This window comes from Cryptomeria japonica, chromosome 6 (genome assembly GCF_030272615.1).
Source record: "Cryptomeria japonica chromosome 6, Sugi_1.0, whole genome shotgun sequence".
NCBI lineage: Eukaryota > Viridiplantae > Streptophyta > Pinopsida > Cupressales > Cupressaceae > Cryptomeria > Cryptomeria japonica.
The window spans coordinates 669,226,452-669,245,649 of NC_081410.1; the positions used below are offsets into that span (position 1 = coordinate 669,226,452).

General features: G+C 37.3%; 1 protein-coding gene across 2 annotated transcripts in view; it reads left to right on the forward strand.

Annotated features, from left to right (window-relative positions):
* LOC131039066 (trihelix transcription factor GT-2) overlaps positions 1-16,324 on the forward strand; it is a 31,345-nt gene extending 15,021 nt beyond the window's left edge. Inside the window, exons 2-3 of one of the 2 annotated variants that reach the window (XR_009104597.2) lie at positions 14,399-14,516; positions 15,937-16,324. The gene's annotated coding sequence lies outside the window, so the exon portion shown is untranslated. The remainder of the gene's footprint in view (positions 1-14,398; positions 14,517-15,936) is intronic. The other variant, XM_057971710.2, reaches the window with a different exon arrangement.
* Positions 16,325-19,198: the final 2,874 nt, after the last annotated feature.

A 19,198-nucleotide genomic window follows, 5' to 3' on the forward strand; every position in this document is an offset into this window, starting at 1 on the left:
TTTTGCTCTTAATGCCTTATTCTGTCACAGTAGATTTCTCAGCTCCACACCTCCAGCCTCTTTGGGTTTACATATTTTGTCCCAAGCTACCATTGCCATCTTCTTTTTCTCTGCCATGCCTTGCCAATAAAATGTCCTCAACTTTTGCACTAGTTTAGAGTTAGCCCCAGCCTAAATGGAGAGGCAGGGCATCAGATATATAGGTAAAGCTGAAAGGACAGCCTTAATCATTGTTACTCTGCCCGCCCAAGATAGCCACTTACTTTTCCAAGAAGCCATCTTTCTGTCCAACTTTTCCCCAGTAGGATCTCATTTATATTTTAATGACTGCCAATAAATAGCTTTTCTTATTATGATCGGTCTATACTGCAGTTGATGTCATTATCAAACTGCTGTCTTCTCCTTGATCGATGCCTTTACTTTTCCCATCCTAACCTATTTTATGTCTTCACATTGATAGAAAAGTTGTCTCTTCTACCCACACAACCCTTTAAAAGGTGATGTCCCTTGATAAATACAATTTTTGTTGGTGAATCGCTGCCATAGGATACCTTTTCATAAGCGTTGCTAATTTGTGATTAGTGTAACAATCACTGCCCCTTAATGTAATTGTATTTGTTAAATATACCCATCGTAGCAATTGGTCTCCCATCATGATCGTTGTTCATAAAAACTTCATTATTAATACTATCTTAATTGTTGCCTGTGGTAATAAAATCACTGCTCTCTCTTAATGCATGTATTAGTAATTAATAGTTAAGGCAGACAGATCTGACATGCGTCAAATCTGGTCTGCCACTAACTATGTGTAATCTGATTATTGGGTTAAGGATGGGGACATGACAATGAGGCTGAAACTCTTCCATTTATTCCAGTTTCTTCAACTTCATTATCACTTTTGTCATTCTCAATGCTGCTCATGTTGCTTTTTTTTGAGATATAATGTAGTTTTAAAATGAAAAATGGAAAAAAAAATCAGACATTTGATATTTTAAGTTTCGAAAAAAAATTGAAAAAAAATGACATAATGACTAACGCCTTCGAAGATATTATTGTCTCATTACCAATGATGCCCTAGATTCAACCTCTTTTCCAGCTGCTCCTTCAGTCCCTGCTAAAAAAAATTGTTTCCTTCAAACCCTGCTGCAATATGCTTGCACAAACAAAAATGCATTTGTATTGAAATGAGGCTGTTTTTCCTCATTTAGGGCCAGCTGGGGTGTGGGGGTCCACAGTGAAGGAATAAAATGATACTTTAATTTTTTTTAAAATTTTTGACTGAGTTTATTTTTTTAAATGATACTTTTTTGCTGTGATGACTGGTTGTCTCCTTTTCTCCTCTATTGCATCCCTGTGTTTTGAGGATGTTTCCTGTGAAATTTTGATTTTTTGGGATGGTCGAGGAGTGTCCCTTAGGATCCCCCCTGTCCTTGAAATGTCCTGGAAATGGGGACGTGCCAAAAAAGGCCGGTATGCATCCCTGGGTTTCCTTGGTTCTCAAGACTATCTCTAATGCATCTCTTCTGTTGAATTCTGATTTGATGGTAACCACATTTGAATTCTGATTTGATGGTCCAGGTATGTCCCCTAGGCATCCCCTCTGTCCTTGAAATGTCCTGGAAACGGGGACGTTCCAAAAAAGGCTGGTAGGCGTCCCTGGGTTTCCTGGGTTCTCAAGACTATCTCTAATACATCTCTTCCATTGAATTCTGATTTGATGGTAATCACATTTGAGATCAATTTTGGAAAAGTAAACTGCTCCACTCAAACAACACATTAGATAATTCATGTGCAGTAAGAAACCTGTATTTGATGGCAAACTTGTTGATAGCACAAGAGTCTATACACATCCTCCGTTGACCACCCTTCTTTGACACAAGCATTCTAAGTACAATGCAATGGCTCTTACTTTCCTTGCCTAGACCTCTGTCTAGCAATTCTTCAACTAGTCTGTTCAAATCAACACTCTTATTAGGTCTCATCTTTTGTGATGCCCTATCAGGTAGATTGGATCTTGGAATTGAATCCATACAATGTGAAACTGTGCACTGACAACAAACTTTCATCTCTTCCACTCTCCATGGTATCTTCAATTATCTCAGCAGTGCCTTCACTTTTGGCTTTTCAGAGCTATTTGGCTTGCCTTCCTCTACCAGTGTAGGCTTAACTACCAATGCATACCATTCTTGCTAGTTTTCAATCTCAAGAAATTTTTGACCAGTCAAGAACATTTCCTTGCTTTCCAAGGCTTCCTCAACCTTTCAGCGGTTGCAACTCAAGTTCTATTCATCCTTTGTGATGGTGAATATATTCATCCTCCTATAATGGGTGGCATACACATTATATTTCCATGGTTTGCCAAACAACACATGATAGATTGCTCAACCCCTGAGATACTTCTGCATCACTTATGTAATCCAGACTCGTTTGCTGTAAAATTATTATAGTGAAGCTTCTTTGTAAAGTTTGTTTGGAATAAGATGAAGCTGATTAATACTAGTACCGTAGATTGTAACTGCTTGTAGCCGAATGTTTCATGAGAAGGCCTAATATATTCTGGAGACATGGCCCACCTTGACAGATAGATCTTTTGGCGAAGATCATCACTATACCTACATGGTTTGATGGTTTCCAATTCATGCATCTATTCCTCAAGTGTAATGGGCATTTAGTGAATCCACAAATCTGTGTATTGATGCTTTTTCTTTCAGATGCCGTAATCTTTGTTATATTTTATCTTAGACGAAATGAATATCTGGCATTGTTTCTAATCTCTGATTGGACCCTTTCGAAAATGAGGCTGGAAAATTTGGCTGTATACTGTTTGTTTTTGCACACAGTGCAAATATTGAGTCGATTGTTTCTGGAAATCTGTTGTGCTTCTTGTGTAACTGCTGTCATGTACAATTGTAATTAGAGAGAGAGAGAGAGAGAGAGAGGGTCATGTTTCACTTTCTTAAAATATTTCAGCAGTTAGAAAAGAACCATAATATTAAATCTAATCTTTTGTATGTTCTGATAATGCCTACAAGATGTGCAGTAGAAACGGTGATTGAAAGATAAATATTGCACACATTTGCACGCATTGATCATTCAATTACTTCCTTTGTTTTTAACAATATTATCTCTGCCGAGTAGTTGATTGACAAACTATAATTATAAGTGGTGCCGGTTAAATATTGCAAGTGGCTTTTTAAAATATGTATAAAAATCAGATTTATTACATTCATGCTAATTTTGCAGAAAATAGTACCAGAAAAGCACCAAAGGGATCGGAGTTCTTTTCTTTTTATGTAGTACATATAGAAGAAAGGTGGTGCTTTAGTATTTTTGCTTCAATTATCTTAGTCTCTAAGTAGGGCTGATTACAGCATATTTTTTTTTCAAATAGATAATAGTAGTGGCAATCTTTAGGTGCCCCAGCCCAAGAAACTAGCAAAAGATAACAAAAAAAATGCAAGGCCTGCATGAACAATCCATTCAAGGGTGTAGCAGGCCAAGGGAAACATAAAACCAAAACATCGATCTGGGAGAAAAGCATGACCAACCAAAAATTCATCACAGTAGGTCTGCTATTTGAATTCATAAAAACTCCAGTGCCCAATGCTGGCATCATTTTTAACCTCATCATTCCTATCAAACATATGGCTTTTCCAACCTGCAGCCACCATGATCATCACCATTTCCTGCAGGCTGCCCTGAACCCTTGAATTTAATGCCATGGATAACTTCAGACCCTTTGGGGATCCTCTCCAGCTGATCACTGGACTGCCAAGGGATGGTATAAGCATTAGTGACTTCCAGTGCGCCCTTGTGAGAAACTAGCAAAAACTTCTCTACAGAGAGCAACTCCTGGCAGAAAGTATTTAAATTGTCAATATCCATATTTATCTCATGCAGCTTTGTGTTTTTTGCAGCTAATTTTGACACATACGGATGCCTGCCACAATCTTCAGACCTGCCCTGTCATCAGCATCCCCAGCAACATCTTACTCTCTGTTGCATTCTCAGGGAGGAGTAGCAGAAGCAGTAGCCACTCCTTCACTTCCTTAGAATGAACCACATGAGCGAGCTTATCACAAAAGTCTGCAACAATAGTCACATGAGAGAATAAGGAAGCATTATCCTCAATGGCCTGTTCACCCAAGATGTTCAGAACAGTTGAGAAGTATGAAGTTTGGACAATAGAAGATCTTACGCAACTGGTGGTTGGAAACAAAGGATCCTTGTGATAACCAGCCAGCTTGCAACAACCTATAAAACCTAAAGAAACACCAAAGTCAGAATCCTACCATTTGAAAAATAACCACCCCACCCTTCAAACCATTTGCTGTAAGAAGAAAGAGGACGGGTCATAGATAGCAAGCATTGCATGCATCAAACTAAACACCCCTTAAATCATCATCAATGCGCACCTCAGGACACTGGCCCAAAGAAGTTGGTACTCACCCTTGGGAAGCCAATCAAAAGGGAGTTGAATGACATCAAACATGATAATCACATTAACTTCTCTTGTATTATGGGCTCTTCCAAACCATCCCAGTCTGCTATGCCACCTGAGAACTAACAAAGGATGTGATATAACTATGTTGATTCCTTTATTAGCAAGCTTATCTGCCACCCTATTACATTTGTGGAAGCAGTGGGCAAAATGAATTGGATTCAAAATTCTTATAAATGGTAATCTCTTCTTCTAAAGGCCCACGGAGATTCCAATTTGAACAATACACGTGTTGCAGGTCTTTGAGTACATTTGCCAAATCTGTTGCAAGCACCAACTTCCTAGACCATTCCACCTTTGGTAAGGTGACCCTTGCAATTATTGCCTCCTATTCTGCTTCATTGTTGGTTTTCTGACCCAAAAAGAAGAAACTACCCTTTAGAAAACTCCCTGAAGAGTCGTGAATAACCACACTTAACATGAGAAGCCCTATCCAAATTCAACTTTCCAAATCCTCCATTTTTCTTTACTTTGTTTTAAATTCTTATCTAATATCTCAAGAATGGGAGAGCAGAATTACAATAGCAGAGTGGTATAGAATAACAAGTAAGAACCTATGGAATTTACTTCCTTTGGAGCCATGGACAACATAAGGAAGTCCTATAAAGGAAAAATTATTTTAGAAGAAAGAAACTAGTGTTATAGATACCAAAGAATTTCACCCGAATGCTAGTCTTTTATGTTCTACATTTTTCTTATAAGCATCCATGGTTCAAATTATTGCAGACAGAGGAACTATTCATTACATTGAGAGAGTTTCCTATACGTGTCTGTTGGAGAAGGATTGTTTATGTGCTCACCACAGTAACTGATTGTTTTCCACTGTCTCAATCCTGTGGACACTTTGGAACTTAGCAGGTAGCACTACTTAGGAGTCAGAAAACAAGAGCTATAGCCTATGCATGTTGTAATCTTCTTAAAATGTTGCTAAAGACAACAAAGTTCTATTTACTACAAAATAAAAAATTTTCTTGCTGTTTTAGACAAAAGTTCAATTGTTCAATTAATGTTGGTCTTAGAGAAGGACTGGGGTTATGTTGATCTGGTTTCTTCTCTTTTTTTCATTTTCTCGTCCTGTCTTTTCACATCTGTCATATGGGGCATCTTTTGGGTTTTCCATAGTATACCTGCATTCGTCAATTGTGCACTAAGCTTGTGGCAGTTGCTCTTACAGTAGCCTAGAATCTAGTTCAAGCTGTATAACCCCTCCCTTTAGTCCTACGGCCATACTGGGTTGTAGAATTGAGTCATATATGTTATAAGTATCTAAAATAGATTCCACAATTCAGTGGCACTCATTCCATATTCTTGTATGTCAGAAGGTAAGGAGAAATGGTTGCCTATGTTGCTTTGCCTGTCCAAAGAATTAATTTTTTAGGTTTTCTTGTTTCTGTAGATGTTATTGCCCGTTTTTTGTTTGTATAATGACTGATAATGACATCCATTGATGAATATCCCCAGTTTGTTAATTTTGTAACGTCAGTCGTACTATTTCATGCTTCCAATATATATATATATATATTAATTTGATTACATATACTAGTATGTTAACGTTAACTAATGATAAATAAAACCAAAGTTAACTTATCGTGTTTGACCAATGTTTACACCGTTCATGGTATTGGGTGGTAAAGCGATTCTCAAACAAGTCGCACTCCTTCTGATCGGGTAAGTAAACAGTGACTAGTTTATATACTGTGGTGAGAGGTACGTAGGGAAGAGATGCGTCTTCCCACGTGGGAAGACATATCTCTTCACTACGTAACCCCTCATCCACTTATATAGCATGCTTACATTGAGGAGGATGTACACACCGAAATTGATGTGTGATGCATCTTTAAAACACGTTATAGCAGATAAAATACAACTTTCAGATCATATCTCCATCTCTTCTATTTTGATCACAAAATTTTGAAAGAACTTAACATGGTATCAGAGCGAAGTTAAGGAAGATCATATTAAAATTCTGTAACGATCTCATAAACTTTCACCAGGCTCTTACTAAGATCACATTCCCATAATCCTAATGGCAACCAGAGTTAGGTTTGAAGATATATTAGATGGAGCATCAAATTTTGTATTTTGGAAATTCAGGATCATGCTTGTTTTGAAAGAAAATAAAATTGACTCCCATGTCAAAAGTGAAATTCCTGAACCCTCTGATGATACAGAGAAAATTCAGTGGAGCAAGGACAGTGAGAAGGCCCTTAAGATAATTGTGGATTCAGTAAGAGACCACATTGTACCAGTTATTTCTAATTATGAGACGACCTTTTTGATGTTCAAAGCACTAGTTGACATTTATGAAATCAACAACACTACCAGGGCTCTCACCCTAAAGAATCAACTGCACCATATAAAGATGAATAAAGGAGAAACAGTTACAACCTATTTCTTGAGGATCACTGAGCTTAGGGATCAACTATCCACTACTGGACATCTAGTAGACAACAAAGAACTTGCTATGATGGCCCTGAATGGACTTCCTACCTCATGGGAATCGTTCATTCAAGGAATCAGTGCTCGTTCTAAATTTCCTAAGTTTGATAGATTGAAAACCGATTGCATTCAAGAGGAATCTCAACTTGTCACAAGAGGAATAAAACAAAACAATGGTAATGAAGACATTTAAGTTCTAAACTTTAAGAGAAAGAGGGACAACAACTCAAATGGGAAGAGGTCTTCAAAGAAGAAGAGACATTTCTGAAGTACAATGTTTCAGATGTGACCAATATGGGCACTATGCAATGACGTGTCCAGATAGGTTCAAACAACAAGCTTCAATGGCAGAAATTAAGAAAGGGAGTAATTCCGAGAAGCTAGTCTTTCTACTCAGCCCTCTCTAGTCAAGTCACCTCCAATTTCAACACATAGGTGATTGACAACGGAGCATCTTGACCAGAGAAACGAGACTCGCCTGAAATCGCCCAAACTCGGCGAGTCCGAGTCCGAGTCAGGCCAAACGAGTCCCAGGGGCTCGGACTCGGACTCGGCCGAGTCTGGAGAGTAAACTCGCCAAACTCGCCGAGTTGGCGATTTTGGCTCAAAATCGCCAGACTCGGCGAGTCCTGAGCCCCAGACTCGGCTACTGGCTAGGTTAATAAAATGACAAAAAAAAAACATTTTAAAAAGTTTTTTTAAAAAGTAATAAGTTTTTTTGAAAGGGCGAAATTTGACATTTTGGTCTCTCCGTCAGGATTATTTTATGGAATATAACATTTAAGTATAAGATTATACTTTAAGTTATATTCCATATATACTGTCAGGATGTTTGAGAGTGGTTTCGGGCCTCAAGGAGTTATATTGCAAAATCTAGTTTTTGGAGGATTCTTCAATTTTCCAGACTTAGTCAAATTTCAGGATCAGGACATTCCAGACTTAGCCAAATTTCAGGGCATTTGAAGATCAGGATGACATTCCAGACTTTATCACTCACCAACTTGACCTAGCTTGGACCTTCAAGAATGATACTCACTCACCAAGCAAGACCCAATTAGCAACAAGAGCAAAACCAGGCCCTAAGGAAGACTCTCAAAGAAACCCTAATTCAGACTTGTAATAAGTTTTTTTGGCCTCGCGGGGCGCTGCCCCTCGACCTCGCCCTGTATCGCGACAGGGAGCGCGCAAGGGGCGCTGCCCCTTGACCCCACCTTGGGGGCGCTGCCCCCAAACCCCCGTCGAAAAATATGGGGGAAACTGCGTCGATAGAAGTAGAGAAAATTTAACCTACGAGTCTGACATTGATTGGATCGACCAGGTAGATATAGAGGTTGAGACTGTAGCCATGGCAGAGGAGGAGCGGAGAGCACGAGCACAGACAGGAGATTCAGAGGCAGATAGTGACACGGATGTTCCTGATGTTGGTGAGCATGGCATGGTGTCACGGGGAGCGGCTATGGCAGTCGAATCATCCAAGACCTACCTTAGACACCTTCGCAGGGGGCTGGAGCCGGAGGGTGCAGGCTCCTCTGAGCCATAGACTTGTAGTTGTATTTACCTTTGGTATTTGTATGAAACATTTGATGATGATCATATGATGACATGGATTTTTTATTCCATGAGTTTTGTAATATTGTATACATTTGACAATATTTATATATCTATGTTTGTTATTTTCTTTAGCTACAATTTGCGTTTATGCTTATGTGATTGATGTATACTTGTGTATGTAATCAAATGAACCGAGTTTGATGATGTTATTGTGTCTTTAAGGTGTATTCAGTAAAGGGTGTCTGAAACAAGTTTTAAATATTTAAAAATCTCTAAATTTCTTGAGTTTTTCACTATCCCGAGTCCAGACGAGTCTGGAGCCGAGTCTGACGCCGAGTCCCGAGTCCGAGTCCGAGTTGGCCTTGTCGAGTCCGAGCCGAGTCCGAGTCTCGTTTCTTTGATCTTGACACATCACTGGATTTCGTGAGCACCCAGATACACTTGTGGAAACTTCAAATGAAGAAGTGACAATTGGTGATGACTCAAATTATCCAGTTATGGGAATAGGAACCTGCAATATCAACCTAAAGTCAGGCATATCCCTATAGCTGACTGGAGTTCTATTTGTACTTGGTATAAAGAGAAACCTTGTCTCAGTTTCTGCACTTGAAGATAAGGGTTTAACCTTTATGGAAGGAAAGGTACTTGCTTGGCCAAAGAACTCCACCATCAAGAAAGCCCACAACATTGGAGTAAGACAAGGGAGCCTCTACAGACTTTGCACCTCTCCACCTCTAGCTTTGATTCACGAGACTCCAGATTCGAATGAACTTTGGCACAGAAGATTAGGGCACCTTCATTTCCATGCCCTACCTAAGATAGAGAAGATGGTGATCGGCTTACCCAAGCTAAGTCGAAAATTTGAAGGAGCCTGCAAAGGGTGTGCCTTGGGAAAGAATACTAAAGGGTCTTTTAATTCTAGCAACAGTAAATCCAAAAATGTATTAGAATTAGTTCATTCTGATTTATGTGGACCCATGTCTGTACCCTCATTAGGGGGATTTTTATATTATGTAATATTTGTAGATGATTATTCTAGGAAGACCTGGATATATTTTTTGAGGTACAAAGAGTCTGAAGAAATCCTTTCTAAATTTAAGGAATTCAAAGCTCTTGCAGAAAATATGACAGGTAAGAAAATCATAACCTTAAGAACAGACAATGGGGGGGAATACACTTCTGATATGTTTAAAGATTATTGTATAAATGCTGGGATAAAGAGGGAGTTAACTGTACCTTATAACCCACAACAAAATGGGGTAGCTGAAAGAAAGAATAGGACTATAGTAGAAGTTGCTAGGGCTATGTTGTTTGACCAAAATATAGAAACCTCATTTTGGGCTGAAGCATCTAGGACAGCTGTGTACATTCAAAATAGATGTCCTCATTCTCTTCTTGACAATAAAACCCCTGAAGAAGCCTTTACTGGCAACAAACCTGACATAAGTCATTTCCGGATCTTTGGGTGTCCAATCTATATTCATGTCCCCAAAGAAAAGAGGTCAAAGTTAGAACCTTTGGAAAGAAAGGAGTATTTGTTGGGTACAGTGAAACCTCTAAAGCTTACAAAATATACATACCTGGTCAAAGACAAATTGAACTAAGCAGAGATGTTATCTTTGAGGAAGACATAGCATTCAGGAGATCCAAAAGCTCTAATGAATTAGAACACCAAGATCCTCCTACAAGCTTGGATGAGGATTCCACCCCTGAGATTCAGAGGGAGACCCCTGAAGATGCTGAGCAAGAAGTTCAAGGCCTACCTTTAGAAGAAAATTATCCCGAAACTAGGAAGAGACCACTTTGGGCTAAAAAGATGCTTCAAGAAGCTGAAAATTATGCTGCTCCAAAGGGGACCTTCAAAGAAAGTAAGATATCTAACCTATTTTCCAGTTATACTACCTTGATGAGTGAGATCATTGATGCAAAACCTTCCCGTGTTGGAGATGTGCTCAAGCATCAAGTTTGGAAAGATGCTATGTCAAAAGAGTATCAGTCAATTTTGAAAAATGATGTTTGGGATATCGTGCCTAGGCCTAAAGGCAAATTTGTGGTATCTTCTAAATGGCTCTTCAAAATCAAACATGCAGCAGATGGCAGCATTGAAAAGCACAAAGCAAGGTTTGTTGCCAGAGGTTTCTCACAAAAAGAAGGTATTGACTATGAAGAGACATTTGCTCCTGTTGTCAGATACACTTCTGTCTGAGCAGTTTTGGCTATTGCAGCATCTAAAGGATGGAAAGTCCATGAAATGGATGTCAAGATTGCTTTTCTAAATGGTAAGATTGAAGAAGTATATTTGGAGCAACTTGAAGGTTTTGTGATTCATAAGGCTGAATCACATGTTTGCAGAGTAAAGAAAGCTCTTTATGGATTGAAGTAGGCCCCCAGAGCATGGTATGAAAGAATTGATCACTATCTCTTGGAATTAGGTTTTTTCAAGAATGAAGCAAATCCAAATCTCTACTACAAGGTAATCAATGGTGAATTATTAATTCTTATTCTTTATGTTGATGATCTACTAATCACATGAGAGGATAATTGTATTTCTCGATGTAAGAAAGAATTAGCCTCTGAGTTTGATATGAAAGATTTAGGAATTCTTCACTACTTCCTTGGATTGGAAGTTTGGCAACAGGGAGATGATATAATCCTTAATCAAGGAAAATACACCATTGATATACTCAAGAGATTTAGAATGTTGGATTGTAGATCCATGACCACACCTATGGAGACAAATCTGCACAAGCTAAAAGGAAACAACTGCAAAATCAGAGTTTGCAGATCCTACACTCTACAAACAGATTATTGGATCTTTGATGTATTTGGTAAACACAAGACATGATATATGTTATGCTGTAAATGCACTAAGTCAATTCATGTGTGAACCCAGGGAAATACATCTTGTTGCTGCAAAGCATATTCTGAGATATCTTTGAGGAACTATTGGTTTTGGTTTGTAATATAAACATGTAGAACTTGACCTACATGGATTCACTGATTTTGATTGGGCTGGAAGCATAGTTGACAGGAAAAGCACATTAGGACGTTGCTTCAGTTTAGGATTAGGAATGATCTCATGGATATGTAGAAAACAGTCTTCAGTTGCTCAAAGTTCTACAGAAGCTGAATACATTGCAGCCTCCATGGGAGCAAGAGAAGCTGTATAGCTCCGAAAATTGCTTGTAGGATTGTTTGGTCAGCCTTTAAATCCTACGGTCATCTACTATGACAATCAAAGTTGCATTAAGCTTTCAATGAATCCAGTATTTCATGACAAGTCTGAACACATTGAGATTCCTTATCACTATGTTCGAGATATTGTGGAAAGGAATGTGATCCGACTGAATTATATTAGTACAGGTGATCAGATTGCAGACATTCTTACCAAGCCTCTCTAGAGGATCAAGATTGAACACTTAGAGATAAACTTGGTATGGTTGAAAATGTTATTTAATTTTGATATTTTTGAGATAGTCTCTCATTTATTCTGATATACTAATATATTTAAAGATGTTTAGTGTGTAAACTTTTTTATTTGTCACGTGTGTGACTCCATGACTGCATGGGCCTTCTATGAACATTATTGAAGGGTGACGACTTTTCAATAATGAACACTTGTTTCAAATTGATATTGTAAGGTGACGATTTTACAATTATCAATTTAACTATCTCGATGGATATCATGTGACTTGATATCTGTGGACATGTCATGATAGTATATATATCTCTGAGACATTATGGTAGATATTTGTTGGTTGATATCATTAAATAAACCATAATTATGATAGAGATCTTCATGGTGAATATTATGAACATAACATTCATGGACATACCATGAAATCATTATCAGTATGGTAGGCATCATGTGACTTGATGCCAGTGCACATACCTTACTTGATAACTATTAGTTATGGTGAGTATCATGAGACTTGATATTCATTGTTGAGCCATATCTCTGAATATCACTATGGTGTGATATCTCCTTGGTGCAGGAGCACCTAACACAAAGGCATAAAAATAGTCTATAAGAGGATAAAAATCAATTCATAAGTATTCAATTACATTTTCATTTGTAATGTCATTTTGAGTGAATATGAATCAATATGTAAGGCTAAAAGAGCCCATTGTAATGAGTTGTCCAAGTTGTCCTAATAAGGTCTTGAATTAGTCATTTGGTAAAATTTGTATAAAATATCCTTGGAGGGATAAAATGGTGACAAAAATACATTATTATTCCATCCTAATATGTTTTAACTTCCAAGATCACAAAACAAGAGATTGAAAACAATGAAAATATGATACCAAAATGTTTCCAATGCTTTCCAATTCCTTCTCCAACTTTTACATCCACTTATGAACGACCATTATAGAGGTTTTATAGCCTTTTAATCTTCACATGGAAGTTACAACTACCCAACTTCCTCTTATGACCATACAACTTCCTATTTTGATCTTTTTACAACTTTTGAAAAGTTGCATTTTACCACTTTTACAACTTTTGACTCAAATGACTTTAAACCTTCAAAATAACCTTCAAAACATATTAGGATGGAATAATAATGTATTTTTGTCACCATTTTATCCCTCCAAGGATATTTTATACAAATTTTACCAAATGACTAATTCAAGACCTTATTTGGACAACTCATTACAATGGGCTCTTTTAGCCTTACATATTGATTCATATTGACTCAAAATGACATTACAAATGAAAATGTAATTGAATACTTAAGAATTGATTTTTATCCTCTTATAGACTCTTTTTATGCCTTTGTGTTAGGTGCTCCTGCACCACTCCTCTCTTCACAATCAATGGATGAATTGTGATGTTTTCTCTAACATGAAATGTGTCCTCCTTAGTTAAGAGGGAGTGTTAATTTTGTAACATCTGTTGTGCGATTTCATGCTTCCGATATATATATATATATATATATATATATATATATATATATATATATATATATTAATTTGATTACATATACTAATATGTTAACGTTAACTAATGATAAATAAAACCAAAGTTAACTTATTGCGTTTGACCAACGGTTACACCGTTCATGGTATCGGGTGGTAAAGCGATTCTCAAACAAGTTGCACTCCTTCCGATCAGGTAAGTAAACGGTGACTAGTTTATATATTGTGGTGAGAGGTACGTAGGGAAGAGATGTGTCTTCCCACATGGGAAGACATATCTCTTCACTACGTAACCCCTCATCCATTTATATAGCATGCTTACATTGAGGAGGATGTACACACCGAAATTGATAAGTGTGGTGCATCTTTAAAACACGCTATAGCAGATAAAGTACAACTTTCAGATCATATCTCCATCTCTTCTATTTTGATCACAGAATTTTGAAAGAACTTAACACAGTTGCTGTGTACATCTCTCTACTTATGCAATCCTGTGATTGTATAATACATCATTAAAATTTTCTCTGGTGGCTATTGCAGCACTTTGTCATTCTCTAGTGTAGTCCTTTGTTGCATTTGGCCATGTAGGAATGAATGTGACATTGTGCAACATCACATAATAAATAAATATTACAATTATAAACATTAATATGCAAGGTGTACAACACCTTATTTCCCAACGTGTGGAACATAATAATGATGACGTGCAAAATTATTTAGGCCTATTATACTGTGTTTATGAAATGCCCTTCTTATTGTTGCGGAAAATCTCTCAAAAGACAATGCTAACCAGAAAAGAAATTGTAATGCCAGAATTCTTTATTGTTGAAATTATTCTTACAAACAGAATAAACTCACAGAGCTTTTACATATAAAAAGGTATTCCAGATATTTCAATTGCAATAACAGAACCTAATAGCATTACACGCATTGTTCTTAGTTCTAGACTTTCACTTGAACCAATGAAATTGACAGTTCAAACACTTACAGGTTCCACCTTACTGGATTGGATTTTATCAGAAATTCAGATCAGTATGCGACCTTCCAGCTGTTGGTGATTGTTGTCAATATTTCTCTAGAGGCTGCGTGGACCAATCTCTGTGTGGAGGTATGTCTTCGATGTGGATTTGATGCCTTTCCTGTGACAGTCCTCAGTGGTTTTTTCTGATCACACCGAAGCTTCACTTTGCTCTGTCGAAGACACGGGCAAAGGCCACTATCGCTTTCCCTGTCACAGTGACAATTCCTTAAATTAATTCGATGCCTTTCTGAGATGTGATATGATTCCTTACAGCCTTGTTACTCTCCACCATGCTTCTGTGTTATAAGCCAGGCCTCTGTTGTTTCTTCTCCACTGCCCACGGATATGAAACTTGCACCAAGCATAGTTCTCCAGAAGTAATGGAAGCTCCGATACTTAGAAGCCCTCGATAATGGTTATGGAGACTTAATAATTATGTGCCATCCTATGTGTCGTCCTCCTCTCCACCAGGCTTGTGCTTAGGCACCTCCTACACCACCTCAGCTCAATACGCCATGCCAACAGGAATATAATTATATTTTCCAGTTGCCTACTTTATCATGAATGGATGGTGGCTCGACAAACTCACTACAGGAAATATTAATGCAGTGGCATACCAATATTGTGTTTGCAATTCAATCAAGCAGGTAGACAACCAGCTCACACATAATATGAAAGGTCCCTTTATTTAGATCCAATATGACTTCCGACTTTAAGAACTGACAATATGAAGGTAATCCATCTTGAAATAATATTGAACCTCAGTATCTCCAATCCATTATTATTGCAGATTTGTCTCTAATGGAGTCTTCACAAATTTTTTCAACTCTGAACTCTGTCGTGAAACCACTCCCAGGAAGAGTCAGGTTTTTGTCCAACCTTTCTATCAACTCTTCCATCTCCAGAAATCATAAACATATCAACTCCAAAAGCATGCCCAATACATCATCAAGAACCCCCTTATAAAGATCTCCAGGTTGAATATAGATGATAGGCCGACTTGCTGGAGAAATATATTTAATAAAGTGATATTATAATAATATTTATTATTATTTAATTAAATTGATTAATATAAGTCATTATTTGAATATTTTATTTATTTTGTTGACAACTTAATAAAAATCAATTTAATTATCACTTAAAAATTGGGGACATTACAGTTTAATATCTTCAGCATATAACTGACTTTAGGAATGAACTTTTTTGTTTATAACTTTATACTATTTTATAGAGGTTATTGCATCTTGCCGTGTGGAGTTTCACACACTAGTTAGTTTGTTCACTGGTTTGCGTGGCACCGTGTTGATGCATGCACATTTTGAGTTTTCACATCTTTATGTGGTGGTCTGCAAGCATGAAGAATAGAAATGTTAATAACTATAATTAAAGTTTTATATGAGAATTTCATGCTCAACATTCTTGAATAGTGTCGGTTTTTTGGACCTTCTGGGATTCTTATTTTCTTGTCCTTAACGTACCTCTGATAACTTTGACTTGTCAACTGCAGTTCTTGCGTTAGGTGGGGGCATACTAGAGGCTACAGAATGTTCGTTGAGCCTTGCTTTCCATTTATGGATGCAGAGTGAAGGCCATTTTCATTGAACTAATACAAATTGGAAGATGATCCACAAATGAATTGTTTCCTTTTAGGTGACAATTCTTCTTCGAAAACGTCATCCTTGAGATATCATTTTTGTTGTGAATGCAAATATTGTAGCTGCAGCACTGATGGGCTGTAGGAGAGTAGACATTTGCAAGAATTTCTGGAATTGATTTCAAGGTTCCTGGAAAATTGAAAAATATCCTTTGTGAAATGTAAATTGACAATTGATGTCTGTATGTATAGTAAACTGAGTTTTTCTAAGGGAAAGTAATATTTTCAGTTTGTCAAACAACCCACTTGATATGTAGCAAGATTTGTGAATATGGCCTTTTATGCCCAGGTGTGATTCCGTATAATTGTGGAAGACATTTTGACATAAGTGATATATCTAACATCTCCTTTAGTCAGTGAAAAGAATTGCATATTCTTTCTCTGAATCAGTCCAACAAGTTTTCAACCTGTTATTTGAAGACCTGCATCTAGGGTAAAGCAAAAAGAGTGTACGATTAACATAGATGTCACTGGCCCCATACATCATTTGACTAATTTGTTTACTATCATCATTTTATCGTTAATGAGCATACTGTGTTTAAGATCTTTAATTGTAAGTAAATATATTTTTAATTAGTTGTTTTTCTTTAGTACCTAGTGGGAATGATAGTGACGAAATAACAATTTTGACATAAAACAAAATGCATTTGCATGCAAAATTTCAAGAGTGAAAGAATTTCTCCATGGGAACTTGCATGAAACTCTAATATCTCGCTGTCAAAAATCTAGACATTGACAAATGTTTAATGAGTATTGGCCCAAGAGGTGTAGTAAAATGGTGGGGAAATAGGAAAGGAAAGGGGAAATACTAAGTTGTTTTAACATAGCAGCATAAATTGGGTTCAGGTTTGGCCTGACAAACCAAAAGTACAATTGCAATTCAAATACTTGGGAAAAACTGAGGAAATTAGCAATTGCTGGAAAAATCATAAAAATGTAGAAAAAATGCTGATTCTGTTATTGCTTATTTAAAGCTCAAATAAAGGGAAAAATGCTGTTTTTCCATCTGGCACAGCCTAAAAAAAAAATATATATTTTTAATTATAAAAAACTAGAGTGGGATTAGGACGCTGTGGGGTACAGGTGGAGTCAAGGTGTAGAGCCCCCCACTAGGTCCAAGACCAAATTAAGGTCTTCTGAGGTTACATAGACCTTAATGGTGCATGCCATTTGTTATCATTTTATTGTTTTAACCAAGCCACAAATCTCTCAAAGAATTTGGGCTTAATCATTCAATGGTTTTCTTCAGCACGGTACATACTGATTTTTCTCCTAAACCTTGTCATATTTTGAAATTTGAGTTCCTTGTAAAATACAGTTAGAATGTTCAGAAGGCTACTTGTGCTGGTTTGTTGGTCAGTGGATTAAATTAGCATGCCAAACCTGCTTCTTTTTAATAGTAGAGAATCCCTTACCACAGAGACAGGGTCAGAAGAAACATAATCCTACTTGGGCATAATCTATCTTTTGTGTCGAGAACATTTGTAGTAGGAAATTGACTGTTACATGACTTAAAAGGTGAGATCTGTGCGGTGGCCCAGGGGTTTGAAAGGCTATTACTGAAGATCTTGTCTGTTAAAGAGTTTTTGAGAATTTGTGGTGGTTGTTAAATTTTAGCCACCGAGAGTGTGGACCAAAACACTTTTTTTAATTGAAAAAATATATTGATGAGATTGCAATGCAGAAATGATGGGCATTGTGGATGGTGGTCAGAATCAAGTCAGTATGCACAAGAACACAAAAAATGGTGGGCGAACACGAATGCTTTTCTATTATGTAAAACCAGCATTACAAAATCAAAAGCCAAGCGTGCTGTGTTAAGAAACACTAGTCGCTGCGTTGTCTGAGCTAACAAAGTGCTTAGCCAGACTAGAGTGTATGACCACCATGCTAAAATTGATGCTATTAATTTTGTGATTTAAACTTCAAATTAAATTTATCCACCTTATGCAATTAGGAAAGGGCAAGGCTTCCACATTCATAGGAAAAAGGTCGTGTTATACCATTATAATGATAATTCTCTCAGTATGTCTTGTACCTGGTCAACATTTACTCTCATTCTAGATGGGAGATGTGGGTTAGGTGTGCCAGTTCATGGAAAATGACAAATGTTGGTCGAAGCTTTCAAATCACTATAGAAAAGGTAGAGATTCTTGTTCCGATATGCCCCATACATACTAGTTGCGGGGTAGCCATTGCTACAGATTGGTTTTTTGTGGTCGAGCTTCATTCGATCAATAAGCAGGTGGAAACTATCAACGTGCCCTCTGTTCAAGGGGAGCACACAACTAAAGGTCCAACAATACAGGTTGGTGGCACTCACTCACACAAACCAGCATTTAGTTTGAATTAGCCATTGTATATACCCATCCTCCTTATGCATTCGACTGGAACTAACTCACCTTGCTTTGGACTACAAGGGATTTTCTTCAGACCCGCTTTCTCACTTGGATAAGGTTGAAACTAAGTTCTCAATATGGCAAGTATAAGAGTGCAATAGGTCAAGAGGTCTAAACCAATTGATGGAACACTTTATTAGAAAGGCTTGGTAGGGTTCTTACAAAATTTTTATTCCTAGATTAGCAAAGACATGCCAAGATCCATGTTTTAACTTGAAGATTATATATGACATGGAAAAAAATTGCGTTTGTTGTACATAAATAGCACACTTGGCATCCAAGTGTCTTATATAAGGGCACCCTTGCCAAATAGATCACATTCAAAGGAAAATTAGACAGAAAGAAATGTTGAATCACATTTTATTAAATTGAGAATTGTACATTACAAGGTCGGGACCCTTGTCCCTTGGCGGTTCCTAGCTTCGGTCAAAAGCTTCCTCTTCTCTTTCTCAATCTGACCTCTTGTGAGATTCATTCTTTTTGTTTTGATGGTTGACTTGTATTGGGTCTGGGTCCTTCCTGTTCTTATCTAATCAAAACATTTTATTAAATTGAGAATTATATTGACAAATGGGAAATTTACATTTGTTGTGAATAAAGATGTGCTTGCCAAAGAGCTTTGAAGTGTACAATGGGAATAAACTTTCAAAGTGGGAAGTCCAAATAGATGATTGCGTCTGCTTAGCACCCCATACTAATAAATGTTTCAAGTTGAG